Source organism: Ambystoma mexicanum, chromosome 7p (assembly GCF_040938575.1).
Source record: "Ambystoma mexicanum isolate Mex_15411 chromosome 7p, UKY_AmexF1_1, whole genome shotgun sequence".
Lineage (NCBI taxonomy): Eukaryota > Metazoa > Chordata > Amphibia > Caudata > Ambystomatidae > Ambystoma > Ambystoma mexicanum.
The window spans coordinates 653,714,806-653,735,225 of record NC_090939.1 but is presented as its reverse complement, the minus strand read 5'-3'; positions in this window follow the sequence as shown (position 1 = coordinate 653,735,225).

Sequence of the window (20,420 nt, the reverse complement as noted above, 5' to 3'; positions counted from 1 at the left end):
GCACTACACAAACTTTGAGTGGCCATAGATAGGGAGGCTGGGATTGAAGAGGATACTTGGATGGACTCATTATTCTCCTAGGTGCCCTCCTGGATTAGCATATCTGTGAAGATACTGATGCCTATTCTTGTCTTTTTGCTTCTCATTTTCTGTTCCTGTCAGGTGCTCTTGAGATGCTGTTCTGCCAAGCTACCTTGAACAGGTGTCATGCTGTTGGTGACGCTGTCTACGGGCAGGGCCACTTCCAAACCATATAGACACACAAACTAAGTCAGGTGCCAAGCCAGGTTTGATGGGGCCTCCAGGTACTGTCTTGTGTCTTCCACCGGATTCGGATAACTATGTGGATTATTGGGTTGATTGCGGACATAGTGGGTGGATTTTTTTGTCTTGTACACAGGAGGATTATGCCTGAAGTGGAAAGAGTATGCAGGAAGTTTGTAGGGTTTGGGTTCCCCGAGAAGATATTATTAAAGAGAGAGAATTAAATTGAGTAGTTAATAAATTAACTAAAGGGGGGAATGTTGAGGGTTACGTTACTTGGTTTGTTCTAGGCCATGATGCATGGGGATTAGATGCAACAAAATGTGTTTTAAAGTAGTCAAAGGAATCAGAATAAGTGTTACTTAGTATGCCATTTTGGATACATTTTAGATTTGCAATAGGTAGCAACATAATTAGCACTAGCATAGGTACAATGTTATTGTGCAATGTCCAACTTGTAGTGCTTAGAAGCATGTAACAGGGAACATTGTGCATATGAGAGAGAAGCTTGCTGACGGGAAATCAATGGGAGGGGATGCAGTAATCTTGAACCGGGTTAATGTGGGGATTTGACAATGAGTAACATTGCCGATACATTTAGGGCATTGGGAAATATGAGGTTCATCATTGTGGGTAAATGGAGACATTGCAGAATGCAGGATTCAATTACTTGCAGTCCTAGTAGGCCGCAGAGTCCCTGGATTCACTTGGAGGTTATTTTTTGCTGGTTTGGAAAGCTGGATGACCAAGGTCATGATAGGGGGTTGGAAGCAAACCGCATATGTGCAGTTGTGATAACATATGATATGATAGTTTATTTATAAAGTGCATATACACAATGTGTTTCAAAGCGCTTCAAAGCAAGGGAGGGAACAAGGGAAAATACAATGACATTCTTACAGGCCATGAACAGTAAGGATGTGAAATTATCTATCGTACTCGGCCTGACAACATCGCAAAGGGCTAAAGGTGAGAACGGAATGGAAAGCCATTTGTTAGGTTTTTGTGGCCAGATTGGGTTCTGAGATACAAAGAGTAATTTGCCTGGGAGCATGAAGGTTTTTTTTTTATTTTGATGACCATAAAGGTCCGGTTACAAGAAGAGTTAAATTGAGAGCTGATGGTTCATGGGTTTTCAGGGATATAGGTAGAATGTATACAGAAGCCTATATGACTTGAGATGGCAGTTGCAAATAGAATTACGTGAAAGAGTGCAGGGAAAAGTGCAGGGAAAATGTATATGGGACGCCAGAGCATATGGGAGGATAAGGATTTACTGCTGCTTCGAAAGGCATCCTTATTTATTTCTCTCCCTCCCCATACCTTAAAGTGTTTATGGAAAGCGTTGTACAATCACCATTTGGGTTAATGGGTTTCTGTCACATGGTCTGAATAATAAACTCAGTTATTCATGAATGATAAATGCATTATGTGGAGAATGTCATCACTGACTATGGAAGAAGATCACATGTCAAAGGGGTTGAACTTCATGAATGTATACACTGGGTTTTCTGGTTGCAATTAACAACTAATTCATATAATCTTGAAAAATGTAATTCATCATCAAGATACCTTACATCTCTACTAGCTCTATTACTGCACATCTTAGCCAGATGATGCCGCCTCTTACACTTCTCACCTGTCGCTCCTCTCACTGAGAAACTCTTACTTGTTTTCCGGAGTCTGCCCAGAGAGCACAGGGCAAAAGCTATATCTCACAGTAGGCACTGTAGATTAGGGTAGATTCCTGAGGCAATGCTAGCATGTAACAGAAACAGGGTACATACCAAGCTGATCTGAGTTGAGACAGGTATTCACAGGAACTGCAGGGGTAGGAGCTGACTGTAAGTAAAGAGACAGAGAGAAAGCAAAGACAAGCAAGTATACAGGGCAACACTGATTGATCAGAATAAAGGGTGTACAGGAATATGATGAGGGGTCTCCATGGATTAGGAAAAGCCCTTGGGAATGGCACCAGCAGATTACTCTTAACAACTGTCATACAGCGGCATCATGGGTTAGGTGTGCCGAAGAGACTGTTGTACTCAATGTAAGGGTAAAACTGGTAACCATATACTGAGACAGGTAAGACTCCAACAGACTAGGCAAAGGCAACAGAAGTCTTTCCCCTATCTGGTCTGAACAGAGACCAACCCAGGGGTCACACTGTAAAAAGATACAGAGCGGAGGCACCACAGTGGACCAAGACGTAATACAGGTGGAAATCAGTGTTGAACGAAGTAACAAGGTACAGGACAGGATATTGAAACAAAGTACAAAGCAGAGACTGGAATATCAGATTATACAAGGCAATGGACTCAGACAAGATAGGTTGTTGTCAACACACTGAATACGAGGGGTTCACAGAACTCAGAGTACTTAAGAACAGGCCCTAGAACTATGGATTGAATTCTGGTAATCTCACAGGCAAGGAACAAACGGGAAACCTTCAAGAGACTGGGATTGCAGAGAGAAAGAGAGAAAAGCTAGGCAGAAACAGCCCAGCCCCAGCTTCAGTTGCCTGCAGCAGTGGATTGTAATTAAGGTCTCTCCAGCTCTCTGCAGCCTAGCCTGCAGTTGCTTGGAACAGGTGAATGCAATCACGGCCTCTCCAGCTCTTAGTAGCTTGCTGCAAACAAATGTACTTAGTATGCCTCCTCCAGCGCTCTGTCTCTTGGACAGCATACATGTACCGGAATGCATCTGCTGGTTTAACCCAAAACCCTGAATGGAACATGAAATTAGATTGGTCCAAAACTGCAGCAGTAAAACAAGTAAAGGAATTCAGAGGCAGTTTGTAGGTTTTAACTTTGCAATTATGCCATAAACAGAGTCTCTGAATATGCACATTTAGCAGTGCTGTCTGGCAGGTGGGTAGGATCCTGATACTCGTTGATATGTGTTCACTTTCACCACAGGCAATGCATACTAATTTGCTTTTAACCCATTGAGATTTGGCAATAGTTTGCCTGTCCTCCATTGGGCCTTGACATTTTTTGGAACATTCTCAAGTTCTCTTGGATTCCTCGGATTTCTACCGTTCAGGCTATTAACTACTTCTTTGGACACATTTGTTATTGTCGTGGAATATGCTGCTCAGCCAACTTCGCCATGATCATGCCTGATCTAATGTAAGTTCCTTTATAATTAGTCATCTCTCTTGTAGCATTTTATCTGCAGTACATCTCACAATTTGATCACGTAGCAGACTATCAAGCTCCCAAACTTACTGTTTTTTGCCAATCTGCCCAATGTCGCTGCATAAGCACTAACTTTTTCACCAGGTTCCTTTGAGCGTGCAAAGAATGAATGGCGCTCTGACAGCATTTATACACGGGCCAAACTGTTCCATGAGAGCACGTTCAGTTGCCTGATACACATCATGTGCATCTCCAGTTTCATCCCCAATCTGCACTATAGGTAGTGTCTAAAAAATCCTCCACACGTCTACCCCCAAGTTAATTAGCAGTATAGCTTTGTTTCCTTTCGGGGGTCAAAGGTTTTTCCACCTACAGCAATCAGATAGTCATTGAACATCTTCTTCCATTGGATCCACACTATTCCTGACTCAGGCGGGGTGGCTTGGAAGGGAGGTGGTGATTGGATAGTGACTTCCATGTCTACAGATACAAGCCAAAACAATGAACTAAAATAACAGGCTAAAACAACTACTCAAAGCAAGGTACAGGCAATTCACGGCCACAGCTCCCTCGGTGCCTCAACACTGCAGCAGTGGGATCACAGGATCATATTCATCTCTCCTTCATCAATGTCCTTATTGCTGCCTGGTTCACTGTTTCCCTGTAGTTTAGGGCTGCTGCCAGCAGGTAGTGTGCTGTGGTATCATGCATGCGAGTGAGCTTGATGCTGCTGTGAGAATGTTGGATGGAATGTAGAATGTGTGTTGCTGGAGATTCAGAGAGTGACTGTTGGTCTGGACTTTAGCATGGGACTGTGAGCTGAGAAGATGCATACTCCCTGTGTTCGGATCTAAGCCTTAACCTGGAACTGAACAATAAAGTACCTTTCCTGTTTTATACTTGCCGTCTCCTGCTTGGTTTGAGTGTCTTGAGTCCCATTCTGGATGCATTATTTTGGTGACGAGGATGTTGAAAAACGGACACAGGTTGAAATGCTAAGCTGTCTTGGTGGAGGGCCTTTCCTGGTGTGAGAAATCTGAAGGTGTCTCGCTAGCTAGTCCCCCGTGATCTGACATACAAGTGGCCAGGATATGGCCATCACTATTGGATGCAGTTCCTGGGGGTGTAGCAGTGAGGGAGGATAACCTGGATGGGGGGGTCCTTGGTCCTTGGGGAGTGGGACACGTGGTATCGCCCTTCTTTTGACAGCTTTTCCCCATCCTTCCACATAGGATATTCCAAAACACTGCCCACCTTTTTCCACACGAACACTTTCACACAACATGAAAGACAACAGACTAACGCCAGAGCAGTTTACCTGATGTGTCCCAATACCAGGGCCAGGCAAAGTCAGGCAATTGAACAGAATCACACACACACACCCGACTGCCCTTTCCCTTCCCCACAAGGATAAAAGGTGGAGCACAAGAGCACAGGATGAGCAAGGAGACTGCACGCATAAGAGCTTACTCAGCACAGCAGTTCAAGAGGGGGAAAAAGACGGAGCGGACCGAGAGGGTGACAAGAAGAGAGTCAACCTTTCCGACCAAGGCCGTGAAATCTCCATATAGGGAATGGTAAGTTATTGAACAATAGCCAGCGTGTATTGCAACAGATGTCAACGGTACACAAGACCCCCCTCTGCTGATTGCAAAGCTGGGGAGAGATGCTTGTCTCTGTGGTACCAACCTTGACAACGGGGCGAAAGAAAGCCAAGCAGTTCATCACAGCCGGTGAGTCGAGGGGAGTGTCTATAAGAAACCAAACTATGTTGAATGAAAAGTAGCCAAAGGCTAAGTTGAACTTTGAAAAGCAAAAAGGATACTATTAACGAAGGAGGGGGAAAACCAGATACAGGAGAGTCCGGTACCACATGGGTGCTCAAGCAGCAAACTCTGAGTGATTACCCAACGGTAAAGACTACCGTAACCAGCAGGCCTTGGGAAGAGGGGAAGAATGGTCAAAGTGGCCATACAGGGGCCTTTTAAAATCCTCTGTACCATCGAAGTCTTTGACCAACAGAGAATTGTGAAAGCTAAAGGAAGTGAATCCTGCATGGTGAAGATTAGTACATGAACAGTGTGTTGCAAAAGTCGGCGAGAGTGAACCTGGCAGAGGGAAGCTGACAACCAGGGGCAAAGGCTGAAAACCTGTTCAAAAAGACATTATGATTTGTGAAAGCAGGGAACATTGCAAAACAAGGGGAAGGAAAATGTCCCCCTTGTCATCTGGGGTCCGAGCCCGGTCGAGGGAGATCCAAGGGTGGAAAGTTATCACCCAAGTTCACTGAGAAAGGAAATGTCTTTCTAATTTGCTGAATATGACTTCTGAGGTGTGTGTGCCCAGAAGAGGGGGAACCAGGGGTGAAGCCATCACCCAATGTGTTCGTAGAACAAAGCGTTGTGTTTGTTGCGAGCATCAGGTCTCGAAGGCAAGGGAATTTTCATTACAAAAAGACTTAACCATCGAAGAACCTGATAGCTTTTACAGAACTGTTAGCTCGTGCTCGGAAGGCTTGAGCGTGTGCTGTGGTCCAAAGTCCCACCTTGTCCCGTGCTAAAAACGGGAAAGGAGACCACGAAGCAATCAGATCCTGACTTATTATTTGTGAACACTTTCTTCTTTATTTTGAATACCGTATCCCACACTCTTTCTGTAATTAGTTGTAAGGAATTGGCAATAGGTTTTTTTAGTATATGCTTTTTTCTTTGACAGGACGCCAAAAGGACTGCCTTATTTTTCATTTGATGGTCAACGCTTGCTCCCATCTTAGATTTAGGTTAGGCATTTTTCCACCCTGCACTCACAGTTTAATAAACACCATTGAACTGTGATCACTTGTGTCTGTCTTTACTATTGTCACCATGAGTTCCTTACATATCGTGTCAGAGTGGGATGTGACTCAATTGAAACTAATTGAGGAACCATACCATTTCAAAAACTTACTCCAAGAGCCTCTAACCCTTCCATCGCTAACAAGGAATGAATAGGGTTTGATATTTGTAGCAGTAGGGAAGCTACCATTCCCCCTGGGAAAAGAGAAATGATTCCTATGGGGTCCTCTGGGAGTGGGAGTGGGACACAGGCGGGCGAGACGCGGTATCCCCCTTCTTTCAACACCTTTTCCCCATCCTACCATGCAGGACATTCAAAACCACTGGCCCCCCCTTTTCCGACACAAACACTTTTGCACGACACATCAGAGAATGGACTAAGACCAGAGCCATTTACCTGACATGTCCTAATACAAGGGTCAGGCAAAGTCAGGAAATTGATCAGAATCACACACACCTGACAGCCCTTTCCCTTTCCCACATGGATAAAAGGTGGAGCAAGGCAGACCGCATAATGAGACAGTTATCCAGACCGAGCAGTACAAAAGAAGGAGAAAGGCATTGAATATCGAGAGGCTGAGAAGGAGAGACACAACCTTTCCCTTTCCGACGCAGACCCGCGAAACCTCCACAGAGGGAATCATAAAACCGAGGACAACAACCCAAGTGTGCTTCAACGGATGTCAACGGTACACAGAGCGTATCGACGCTGATAAGTGGGAGTGAGGGAAACTCCTGCTACCATGGTACCAGCCTTCACCCCAGGAAGAAGAAAGTCAAGTGGTTCATCACAGCTTGTGAGTCGAGGGGAGAGCAGATAGGAACCAGGCTGTGGTGAATGAAAGCCACAAAGTGGCAAAGTGAGAAAGTTCAAACAACTGTAAAAGTGTAAAGGGGAGACCAGCTGCAGAGGGGGACCGGCACCACGTGGGTGCTCCTCCAAGAAACTCTGGTCGATCCCCATATGAGTAATGCTACAGAAACCAGAAGGCCGTAGGAGAGCTGCCAAGTTAGGTACAAGTGATCATATAGTGGTCGTACAGCAGCCCTAGCAGGAGGCGTGAAGACAACAGCAGTCCTATGCAGTGTGTGACTGTAGTAGGAGGCTCTATGGTGGGTCATGGAGCAGGAGGAGCTCAGCTAGCTGTAGTGGTGAGGTCCGTTTACCTCGGCCAGGCAATGGAAGATGCAGCATCCACTCATTGGAGGACCAAAGATCATCCCAGAGAAACCAAGGTGTTCAGGACGGTTGGCCTGCAGGGTCGGTTGCAGTGCGGCTGTTGGTGGCACGGAGCTCCGTCCATCTACATGATTGCGGAGATGTGATGTCAGTGGCCATGGTGTGCAGGATGGTGAGCGTTAGAACAGCTTGTTGTGTTCTGTGGACGACGGATCATAGGAGATGGAAGAGAGGACCCTACAAAGCTGCCTGTATCTTGATGTGCAGCTTTGTTATGGGGTTTGAAGTCTGGAGTGTAGGCTGCCCAGGACTTGGTCTGTCAGTGAAACTTGAAGCGCTGCCATGGAAGTAATGTGGCATTGATTCCGTATGTGGGAGGTGGCCGTTGATCTTTCCATTTTCTTTGTGCTGTGTTTACACGTGGAAGGCAGCGGCACTGTGAGAACATGTTCAAGTTGATGCATAAAAATTGGTTTCCGGGGAGATTAACAGGGAGTTTGTGATGCCCTGGGAAGACACGTAAGGAAGCAGCCTTCTGGCAGATGAGTTAGCGAACATTAACATAGATGTACATTGGAATCACATGAAGTTTTGTTTTGATGACGTGTTAGATGATATCAGTGCTCTGAAGTTGGTTGTAATTTTAAAGAGCAGAGGCGATAAATGAGGGGTAGGAGGCAAAATATATATTGGGAAATATCTAATGTTACGTTTCTTTACACATGTTTGAGTGTAAATAGTACACCATGTGGGATTTAAAAAGAATATTGTGCAGTATTTTGAAATTAAGAAATGTTTAGTAGAAACTTGCATTAAAGTCAAGTGAGGGAAAGTGCTGGTTTAATGAGTTGTGTGTGAATGGAGTATAAAGCTGTGTGACTGTGTTGTGCGTAGTGTGTAGTGGGTATGTTGCATGTTGTATATTGGTTGTGGGTGTTAGTCATAAGCTATTTAGTATTACAAAAAAAATTAGCATTTGTTTTTTTTATTAAATTTAAACCTTAAGCATTTTCCATCCCGAGTTATAAACACACATAAGTAAAAAGAAACAAAGAATAACTCAAAATTCAAGTAATTTCCACAGGAGAAGCCAACACAACTCATCACAATAATAACCTTTTAGGCTACCCTAATCCATGAACAGTCCTTCTACGTAGACTCAACTAATAATTTCTACTGGTCTACAAGCATGCATCTCCCATTTAAATTTTCAGACCAACGCATCAGATTCTGCCATTTTAGGCAGCCCCAAACTGCGTTATCCAGCTGACAGGGCGTATAACCCTTTCTGACCTGTTCCAGGATCCCAAAGACTTCCTTCAAGAAAGCTAACAACGCTAATATGATAGAAGTATTTAAAATGAACATGCATGTTCATCCTATAATCGGTTATTTATAACGCGCTTAATACCAAGAGATTTCTAAGCACAGACCCCGGAATAGAACCTGTGTTGCTTTGTGTCGTTTTGTTTCCAAGGCATGCAGGTTGCCGTTGAGCTATTCTCCCGAGACTGTCATACTATGTGTATTTTACTGTGTTCTAACACCTACATTTTTAAAAACTGTCATATTGAAGTTATGAAGTTATGAAGACATTTTGAAGTATTGCCTAATCACCACTACTTTAAAATCAGTGTTATGTAAATGTTCCTCTAGGGTACATTTTGGTATGGAACTGGAGGTGATGGGTGAACTGGCATTGAAGCGATGGTCGGGGATGTAGAGTGCCTATGACGTTGTTGTGGTGTGGAGATGTATGTTGTGGAGTGAATGTATATTGTGGAGTGAAGTATATTTTAATGTAATAGTTGACACCAGGTAAAAGTAGGTGGGTGACTATAATGTTTAGTGTTTAGGTATTATGGTCACTAGTTAAGAGTAGGTGTTTGTATGTTTTGCTGCAGTAGCTACTGGCACTGGGAAAGAGTAGGTGTTGAGTATTTTGTTTAGGAGTTAATGACATTAGGTATGTTAGGAGATCTAACTATGTGTTTATCTGCTTTCTTGAGGCCCTGCACAAGGAGAGGTTGGGCTGGTGCCAGCAAGGTCACAATGGCTGTGGAATGCGTGATGGACAAGCCTCAGGCAGTGGGAAACCATCTCTGCGAGAAGTACACGCTGTTCGTGGCTACAAGCTGTAACCAGACCCCCAAGGCTAAACTGCCCTGTGCGCAGGAAGATATTATTCTAAGAACCTGGACACTTTTATCACGTGTCCCCCGATTTCCCCTACATGCCTTGTATGGGCCTGGACGCAGCCCGCAGGCAACACTGTAACATGAGTGATGAGGACTGGAGTAGCCACCTTGTCTGTATATAAGGATGCAACTGGCCTGAGGTGGCAAAGCATTCCACCCAGGCATTTGGTTCCTGCTTTCAATACATGCCGAGCCTTTTCTACTTCTGGTCTACTCTGTGGTTATTTCGGTGTGTTGCAGAGTGCTGTGTGTGAAGGGCATTGTCACGACTCGCTCCCTTCGCTCCCGTTCCCGCCACTTGGGGGCATGTTTTGGGGCTTATTCCTTGCTGGACATTTCCTCCGAACCTAATGCCACAGTGCTGTAATGAATTGGGAGCGCAAAATCCCTATTTTCCAAACTACTTCCCTTCCGGATCCATTCCAGGTCTTTGGCAGCCAGCATGCTTCTTTAACCAAATGACTGTGTTTCCCAGAATGCCTGGCCTCCTGCTCCACCTCCACCCTTGCAGGACTAGGTTGGGTGGAGGATAAGCAACACCTGTGGCTGCAGGTGCAGCAGTCAGCACACCTGAGGCGTGTGCTCGTTTAGCAGCTTTAAAAGCCACAGTCTCACTTCAGTCCAGCGCTGGTCATCGTTTGCAGTGTTCCTGTTTTTGACTAGTCCCTTGTTCACTGTTCCTTGCCCTTTTACCTAGGTCCTGGTTCCTGTTTTCTTGTTCCCTCCGCCCTGAATCTCTGATTCATGCTCTAATTGATTTCTGCTCCCTTGTTTCCCTTTTTTCCTTCCTCTGTTTACAGGCAGCATTTCTCAGTGCTTTCCCTTTTCAAATGCAGCCCAGTTGGTATTTCTTTGACTCTGTCCTTTGCTGCTGTTAACCCGTATGCCTTAGCCTTCCTCTTTAGCTTCCTGTCTTTTCCTTGGAAGGATAGGGAGAAGTTTGCATTGGTTATTTAGCTTTTTCCCTGCTCCTGATCCTTACTTCTTTTGGGATCCATTCCAGGTTTTCCTTAGCACTTCTGCATTTATTTTCCCATTTGATTTTAGGTGTGGTGTGCGGTTGTTAGCTAGCTCCTGTGTGAATGCTTATGTTTTCCTCACTATTTGTTATCACTATTTCAACTTAGGTATTTAGTTTTCTGCAGCGGATCACTCTCGGCTGCCTTCCAGCCTTCACCCTTGCCCTGTCGGGCTCCCCACATAACAGCGGATCACGCTCTGCTGCATTCCAGCCTCCGCCCTTGTCCTCTGGGCTCCCTGCCCTGCAGCCTGCCTCGCTCCGGCTGCCTTCAGCCCTTGTCCTCTTGGGCCCCCTGTTCTACAGTCTACCTCTCCCTGGCAACCTACAGCCCGTGCCCTCTGGACCTTCCTACTTCTCCCATTGCTGTTCTAGCCTCTCGGGGTCCCAGTTCATCAACAGGATTCATGGGCTAGCTGACGTTCAAGAGGTTTATTCTCGTCCTTGTGAGTACAGTTCTTTAGTTCCCTTATTTGATACCATCAGAGTGTTAGTTCACAGATCCTGTCATTGCTTGCCCTCTACGTGGGTTTAGCGCTGTCAGTACCTGTAACAGCAATTGGGGGTAAGGCGCTTGCCGACTTTCCTCGCGGTCAGGTGCTTACCCCACATCCCTTTTCACATATTGGGTTTAATATCACACTCTGTTTGCACTCCTGGCTTCTAGCATACATGAGTCGTTGTTCCTATGTGCACATTTCCCTTGCCATATTCGCTGCCTTAGTATTCGCAAGACTAATCCTGACAGAATGACCAGCCCAAAATTCCCATTGAATATGGCAAGTTTAAGAAAGAAAGGCAGCAAGGCCTCTAACAAGTTTGTACAGAAAGCTTCCCCTACATTTACCTGTGACAATCAAATCACTAGTCTTGGTTTAAATGAACTCCTTGTCACGAATGGGCATTTACGAGCAGAGTATTTTTCCCATAGGATGGCTCATCCTACATTGCCTGATCCTAGTTCGATCTTTTGTTCTGATCCCGATTCTATGTCAGCGCAAGCCTTAACCGTAGAAAACAACACACTGTCAGACTTATTAGACAAGAGTACCTCGGTTGTTGAAACCCATGATTCCAGTTGTGCTTCACCTCAGATAGAACAGTTTCATGGTACAAACATAAAGAATGGAGGGGTTCCTTGCATAACTTCTGTTTTCTACCCTCAGTCCAAATACTTCTTTGCACAAGTACATACGGTAGTCCCTAATGTCAAGAGGTCTAAGGTCAATAGTTTGCTTAAGGGTAACACAGACCAAGTTAGTATGAGAAAGTATAAATCTCAGAACCTGAAAGCAGTAGAGGACAGTGCACAATCGGTGCACATCCAGATTGCTAGTGCAGGATCCAGCCCTGATGCTACTATGCCTCCCCCTGTGCCTACTGATAGTGATGTACAGTTAATGCAGGGCATACTAAGAGCCAAGCTTGAGGAGTTAACACAAGAATTCATTTCTTTACAAGAGGAGAATAAGATCTTGCACGCATTCCTGAATACACCTCAGACTTTATCCATTGATGTTGATGAAGTGAACACAGTTCAGCCCCTGAGTGCAGAGACTTTGGTAAATCATGATAATTGCCAATATGTTAGATCTATTGGAAGTGAAAGTCTTTCTTCTAGCACAGCGCTCAATCTGGGCACAGTTTCTAACAATTGTTCTGCTGATTATCAGGGATTGCAGTTAGCTGAAGATTTACAAGCCACTCCTTTACCTAAAGTTTCCTGTGTAGCAGTCTGTCATAATTCTGAGCTAGCACACATACAAGCTTCTGATCTCCAAACACAATACACAAAGGTGGCATACACAGACTCAGTCACTACACTAGGCTTAGGTCCTGCTCTTGATACAGCTGCTGAGACTGAAGTAGAGTTTAAAGCTGATGTGGAAGACGATCTTACCTCTGGGTTCACTCTTCCTTCTGCCAATTCTGATCAATACAAACAGTCAGAGACTGTACAGATTGCATGTTCTGATGAACTCATTCCACAGTATACAGAACCAAAAGACCAGCAGGCGAATCCTGAACTGTTGATTGTTAATCTGCCTCTTTCAGAAGCTAAGACAGAGGAATGGACAATTGACGAAATCCTGATTAACAGAGACTTTACTATGGTGATTCCACTGGTTGATTTTGACTTCCACAAAGAAAGAGACTCTGTGTCACCCACTAAAGAAAAGGACCGCAAGGGTACAGTTCAGTCCTTGGTTACTGGAGCCAAGGAGTCTAATGCCCTAAAGGTGCCCTCCATTCCTGAGACACCAATGTGTCTATCAACTTCTGAGACTTCTGTGTGTCCTCCTACAACCATTGACTCTTCTATGATCCAATCCACAGCCCTGCAGTCATCTTTGGTACACGTGTCTTCAACCAATGAACCACTGCCATGTCTGCCATTTCATCAAGAGCCTCCACCATGCACGGGGTTAGTCCCAAAGACCCTGACATGTTTGGATTCAGCTACCGAGATGGCTCCAACTTGCATGCCTTCCGCTTCAAAGTTTCCTCTGGCCTGCCTGTCTACAGTGACTCATCCAGAAGATCATCCTTCAGCCAGAGAGCCTCCGGTAGTCCATCATATGTGCATGTCTTCAGTTCCAGAGTCTATTGCTTGTTTGCCTTCAGTTCATGATACACCGGTATCCTGCTTAGCTTCGCTTCCAACATCAGAGGTATACCTGTCGACACCATCAGATCCTGCTGTATTTTCTACTGCTCCAGACAGTCCTCCTGAATCCCAAACATTTACTGTCGATGAACGTTTAGAATGCCTTTCTTTTGCTTCAGGAGGAGCATCAGAATGCCAGCCTTTTCCACAAGACGATTCTCCCAACTGCTTCACTTTAGCATCAGAGCCTCCAAAAGATGCAGCATCAGATTTTGAGACTTTTGCCAGCTCCCGCTTCAGAGTCATCAAGCTAGACCAAGTGGTGAGTCAGAACCACTCACCTGGGTGTGCACAGGGGGTGGTGCAGACCGGCGTATTACCTACAGAACTTGTGCAACAGAATTCCGCCAAGAAGCACCAGTTGGGTGCTAGTAGCCAAAGGAAGGGAATGACTGCTGCAGTTCAAGATGTGTCTGTTATTGCTCCTTCTGCAAGTGTGCCTGAAATACCAAGTGCTGTGTCTATCACTCCTATCAGTATGCAAAACGTCCCTGCTGTTGTATCCAACGTGCAATCAAACCTTAATCATTTTCAACCACAAGCCTTTTCCCAGATGGATGACAGAAAAAGATCTGAACCTCTACCTCAGCCGCCACCTTCTCTAATGGCTGAACATGAACATTTCCTGAAGCCAGCAACTTCCTTACCTCCCGCATGTGCGCTCTCGACAGAAAGGCTAACAGAACTTCTACCATTGTCTAAGGCAAGTTGCACCAGCCTGCCTCCCTCCTCAAAGACTTACAAGGGTCCACTCCCAGTGACTGAGCTTCCTGGACCTTTCAACTTTGCTTCAGGTCTTGCAAGTCCTTCATGCCTTTCTTCAAACCATGAGTCTCTTCCTCACCAGAAGCCATCGATTCCAGCAGTATCACTTCCAAAGACAAAGCACTCCTATCATGGAAGCCCATCTGCCTTTGCCCACAAGCCACCATTTCCATCAGTGCCACCTCCAAAGAAAAAGCACTCCCATCATGGAAAGAAGAAGTCTCGTGCGGGTGGCGGGCACCCGAAGAGGGCCGTAGGAGGGGGTATACTGTCACGACTCGCTCCCTTCGCTCCCGTTCCCGCCACTTGGGGGCATGTTTTGGGGCTTATTCCTTGCTGGACATTTCCTCCGAACCTAATGCCACAGTGCTGTAATGAATTGGGAGCGCAAAATCCCTATTTTCCAAACTACTTCCCTTCCGGATCCATTCCAGGTCTTTGGCAGCCAGCATGCTTCTTTAACCAAATGACTGTGTTTCCCAGAATGCCTGGCCTCCTGCTCCACCTCCACCCTTGCAGGACTAGGTTGGGTGGAGGATAAGCAACACCTGTGGCTGCAGGTGCAGCAGTCAGCACACCTGAGGCGTGTGCTCGTTTAGCAGCTTTAAAAGCCACAGTCTCACTTCAGTCCAGCGCTGGTCATCGTTTGCAGTGTTCCTGTTTTTGACTAGTCCCTTGTTCACTGTTCCTTGCCCTTTTACCTAGGTCCTGGTTCCTGTTTTCTTGTTCCCTCCGCCCTGAATCTCTGATTCATGCTCTAATTGATTTCTGCTCCCTTGTTTCCCTTTTTTCCTTCCTCTGTTTACAGGCAGCATTTCTCAGTGCTTTCCCTTTTCAAATGCAGCCCAGTTGGTATTTCTTTGACTCTGTCCTTTGCTGCTGTTAACCCGTATGCCTTAGCCTTCCTCTTTAGCTTCCTGTCTTTTCCTTGGAAGGATAGGGAGAAGTTTGCATTGGTTATTTAGCTTTTTCCCTGCTCCTGATCCTTACTTCTTTTGGGATCCATTCCAGGTTTTCCTTAGCACTTCTGCATTTATTTTCCCATTTGATTTTAGGTGTGGTGTGCGGTTGTTAGCTAGCTCCTGTGTGAATGCTTATGTTTTCCTCACTATTTGTTATCACTATTTCAACTTAGGTATTTAGTTTTCTGCAGCGGATCACTCTCGGCTGCCTTCCAGCCTTCACCCTTGCCCTGTCGGGCTCCCCACATAACAGCGGATCACGCTCTGCTGCATTCCAGCCTCCGCCCTTGTCCTCTGGGCTCCCTGCCCTGCAGCCTGCCTCGCTCCGGCTGCCTTCAGCCCTTGTCCTCTTGGGCCCCCTGTTCTACAGTCTACCTCTCCCTGGCAACCTACAGCCCGTGCCCTCTGGACCTTCCTACTTCTCCCATTGCTGTTCTAGCCTCTCGGGGTCCCAGTTCATCAACAGGATTCATGGGCTAGCTGACGTTCAAGAGGTTTATTCTCGTCCTTGTGAGTACAGTTCTTTAGTTCCCTTATTTGATACCATCAGAGTGTTAGTTCACAGATCCTGTCATTGCTTGCCCTCTACGTGGGTTTAGCGCTGTCAGTACCTGTAACAGCAATTGGGGGTAAGGCGCTTGCCGACTTTCCTCGCGGTCAGGTGCTTACCCCACATCCCTTTTCACATATTGGGTTTAATATCACACTCTGTTTGCACTCCTGGCTTCTAGCATACATGAGTCGTTGTTCCTATGTGCACATTTCCCTTGCCATATTCGCTGCCTTAGTATTCGCAAGACTAATCCTGACAGGCATTTACAGTGGGGAGCAGAACGGATGTTCGCACAAGGTAGGACCCGAGACCCTTGAACTACCCTTCTCGCCTTTCGCTGGCACGGTCATAGGCAACATCCAAAAGGGTAAGTGAAAATAATGTTTTTCACTGTACCTATAGGTATGTAATTTCCTTTTATTGCTGAAAGGCACTAGAAATTTGCACAAGAGACTTCGGAGGCCAGGGGACTCTGAGAAAAACAAGGAGTACCGCCTCGTAGGGACAGCTCCCTCCGAGTACTATTGTTAGTGCAGGGTCAAAGGGCATCTACAGAGCTGTGGACAAGTCAGAGCACACAAGAGTAGGGCTTATGGTACAGTCAGAGCACCGATTATTAAGGACAGGTGCAGGGTCAAAGCTGTATTGACATAAAGCACTGCACAGGGTTGTGAGCTTGCACTACAGGAGGGTCAACAGGGACAGAAGGAGTAATACAGATGGTGGACTCCAGTCCACTGACCAGGCGGGAAGAGGAGGCAAAGGAGGTTATTGAAGAATTTTTGAAGAAAAAGAAAGAAATATGTATTTGGTCAAATGTTGACAAACCTCCAAGAACTGTGGAGGATTTGATTAATGAATTGCTTTTCACCACAGGCAAGAAGTAATATTGTAAAAACAAGATCCATGTCATTGTGACATGTCTGTGGAAAATGTATCATATATCCCAAAAGGGGAGAATGATGAGGTTGCACGACAGAATGCACTGCTTTGTGACATGAGAGATGAGCTTATGTATGCACAGCAAATGGCAAATACTCATTGTATGCAGATGTCGTTCACTATTGTGCTCAAAGCCCAAGAATGTGAAGACATTAGACAGCAACTTGCTGACTGTCAGGAGGAGCTTAAAATGCACAAAAATGCATTTGAGGTGTACAGACAGCAGCATCCAGACAAAGATGATCGGGCATATCCGGTGCTGCCTGTTAAAGCTGCACCACCAGAGGAATATATAAGCCCACCACCTTATAACAAGGCAGTTAAAATGGCGCCAATCACGCTACAGGTGGGGGGAGTTTTACAAAAACAGAAGTAGACAGTACATCTATGGTGGGGGAATTGAAAGAGGAGCTAAATTTGGATACTGTAAACTATAACTGTGACAAGGGATATGTGGGTGTATTGCTCTCCCCAGAGTGCACGGAAAAACATAAATCACCAATGCAATTATAGAGCAAATACTTTGAACGCAGACAGACGCAATAACTCGTAACCACACACTCTTAGAAGATAATCAGTACTTATACGGCTATTTATTCAAAGTTTAGAAGCAACCAGTGATAACATAGAAATAACTCACAGAAGTAACATAGACATAAATCACAGAAGAAACAAAGAATTCAAAAGGAACTACATCACCGTGAGCGTAACTGGAATCTTCATCTCGCCCAGAAGCAGCTGGAAGACACCAGGAACAGCCAGGCCGAGAGCACCACAGCTCACAGGAGTGCCGGACGTAAGCGTCCTCCTCCGGCTATAGTCTCACCTGACCACCTCTGGGTTTCTGCATATATACACACTCTGCAAAGGGGTGGCAGTTCTCAAACCTTCTGGAAATGGCACTTGTGCGGTTGATGAGCAGCCGTCGGTTGCCAGCTTGGTCAATCGAGAGGCACCCTCAAGGAGCAGAGTGCCTCCCTCCTCTAAAAACACGCTCTGCAGAGAACAGTAACAAACCATAACAAAGTGAGCTTTCCCAGCAGAAATGTCCTTGACCGCATACCAGGTTTGGAAAGCATGTTTTCCTCAGCACCGTGAATCTAACACTCAGCAAAATGTGTGCAGCTTTTCACTGCGTCATGAAGTAAATATCCATCATGGCTCCGAGCGCTCCCAGAATACACCAGCGCCATTTTAGTTCAAGCATAACAGTGGGCAAAGATAAAGGCGGCTATGGACAACATTGCCCAAAACGATAGGGAAGTAGGAATACAGCTAGAGCATTAGCTAAAGGTGGGTGGACAACAGGGGACACAGGATTTAACACAGGATAGACCACAGGATATTATGAATATGGTGGCCCTCATAAAAGAGATGCCCGGGTATTGGGGGGCCTGCCCAATGGAGCTCTTTGCAGCGCTACACTACACATACAAAATGCTGGATGCACACCATTTGGACAGGGCACAAGTTATTATGACCTTAAAAGCAGTATGCAAACCGTCAGAATTGATAATTCCAGGTTTCTCTGATATAGAGGACAGGAACTTAGTGGAAGATGCAGCTAAGGGGAAGGGCACTAGATGGAGGGTGCGCATAGAGCCCATTATGGCATTAATGAAGAAATATCACAGGATACTGGCGCTTCCAAAACTGATGCAAGTAATAAAAATCGGATGGGACTACAGCCCGTTCGACTTCGCAGACATGTTAACACAAACACTCATGAGGGACCCAGGGGTGGAGGAGAAGGTGATAATATGGCAATTACTGCCTGATGAAATTACAAGGGTAGTGGAAGGAAAGGTGGATGTGGAGGAAAAACGATCCAGGGATGGCCATACATTCTAAATGCAGCAGATGATACATGGTTGGCAGTAAGGAAAGTTATACCAGTGAGGGGATGCAAAGAGCAGGCAGATACATGCAGGGGTGGGAAACATTGTCACCAATGAGAAGTGTCACATATGATGCAGAAAGTTAGAGCGAGGATGCCACATTTTTCTGAGGTTGGGGTAGGGGAGCAGAGGACGAGGGAGAGGTACGGCGGGAAAGGTGCTGTATGACAGGAACACAGGGGCAAAATTGTACCAGAATGCAGAGGGGGGAATACAGCCCTGGTTCACATACTGGAAGTAGCAATAGGAGCTCAGTGACATAAAGGAAAAGGCTCAAATTGAGAGAACAAGTTACCAGTACTGGGGCCATGCCGGTGGCTGCTGTAACAGGCACCACTGGATGCTAGGACAGGGACAAATCAGCAGAGTTAGAGGCTGCAGTGATACCCCTACACCAAGACAGATGGGCCACATGAGGAAAGAAGGTTCTTTCACCGCTGGTGTAGTCACACACATCGCAACCATATTAGTGGATAGCGGGCGGCACTAACTCTGACTAAAGCAAGGTTTACAGACACCAAACATTCAAGAATGCAGGGACTAGGTGGGCCCATAATAGCATCCCCGATAAAGGAACTAACTATTAACCTAAATGGTTTAAACATGGGCAAACAGACATGTGCCACAGGGAGGGAGGACATCCTGGGAATTGATGCCTTGCTGAAAAGAGGGGCGGTTATCAACCTAGCAAATCAGTGCCTCTGCCTCCAAGGGACAGCGGGCACGGTACATGTTATACCGATGGAGGTTGTCACAGCAACAACAAAGGTCAACACATATTCTCACACACACAAATGGCACAAGAACAGATTGGAAGGAGAGATTTAAGGACATATAGGCAAAACACAGGATGGATTTTGGGAAGACACAGGATAATGTGGTATTGAAACTGACTAGCATTCCATGATATGTAAAACCATATGAGATACATATGGCAGAACAAATAAAGAATATACTGGTGGCCCTACAAGAGAGGAGGGCCATAGCAGAACATACAGGGTGGGTTCCATTTGTGTCACCAGTATGGGCAGTGAAGAAACTGGATAACTCATTCCGCCTAACAATTGACTACTACATAATTAACCAACACTTACAACCCAGACCACAGTTGGTGGCATCATTCCTGGAAATGATGGCAAAAATACAACCAGGGATGCAGGTGTTCAGTATCCTCGATATATCCGATGGGTTCTACTCTCTCCCATTGCATGATGATTCATGTGAGCTAACAGTGTTTGCGGTAGAAGGGGTGGTGCATGTATGAAATGTGCTGCCATAGGGACTCAGGGACAGCCCCACCATCTCCCACGCTGCAATGAAATGCATACAGCAGGGCATAACATGTCCAAAGACGGTTATTCAATATGTGGATGATGTACTGATATGCAGCAAAACAGAGTAAATTACATGAAAAGCACCTAGGAGAAGTACTAACATCACTACAAGAGGGTGGGCTTAAATTGAATGGTGGAAAGGCACAGATTTGTAAGAAAGAGGTGCGATTTTTGGGAGTGACCATATCAGGAAATGGAAAAAGCGTACGCAGAGACAGACTGCAGTTAATTAACTCATTACCACTCCCAACAGATCACACAGCATTACACAGGGCTATAGGCATTTTGGGATTCTCAAGGAATTTCACACTCCTACTCGCAGAGCATATGAAAATACTATACAAATTATTAAGAACAGACAGATTTGACTGGACAGAGGAACACACTGAGGCATTTAAAAAACTGAAGGATTTATTAAATGGGGCACCATCATTAGTGAGCCCAAATCTGGATATGCCATTTTACATGTGGCCAAAAATATCGGAAAGTACACAAGCCGCAATACTGACACAAGGATATGGGGATACTCACACTTAGTTGCACGTAACTCTTTAAACTACAAATCAACTGAACTAAAAGACTCCAGATGTGAAAAACAGCTATGCACATTGTACTGGGCAGTAAACAAGTTCCGATACATGACTGGGGGGTGCTAGATGCATCA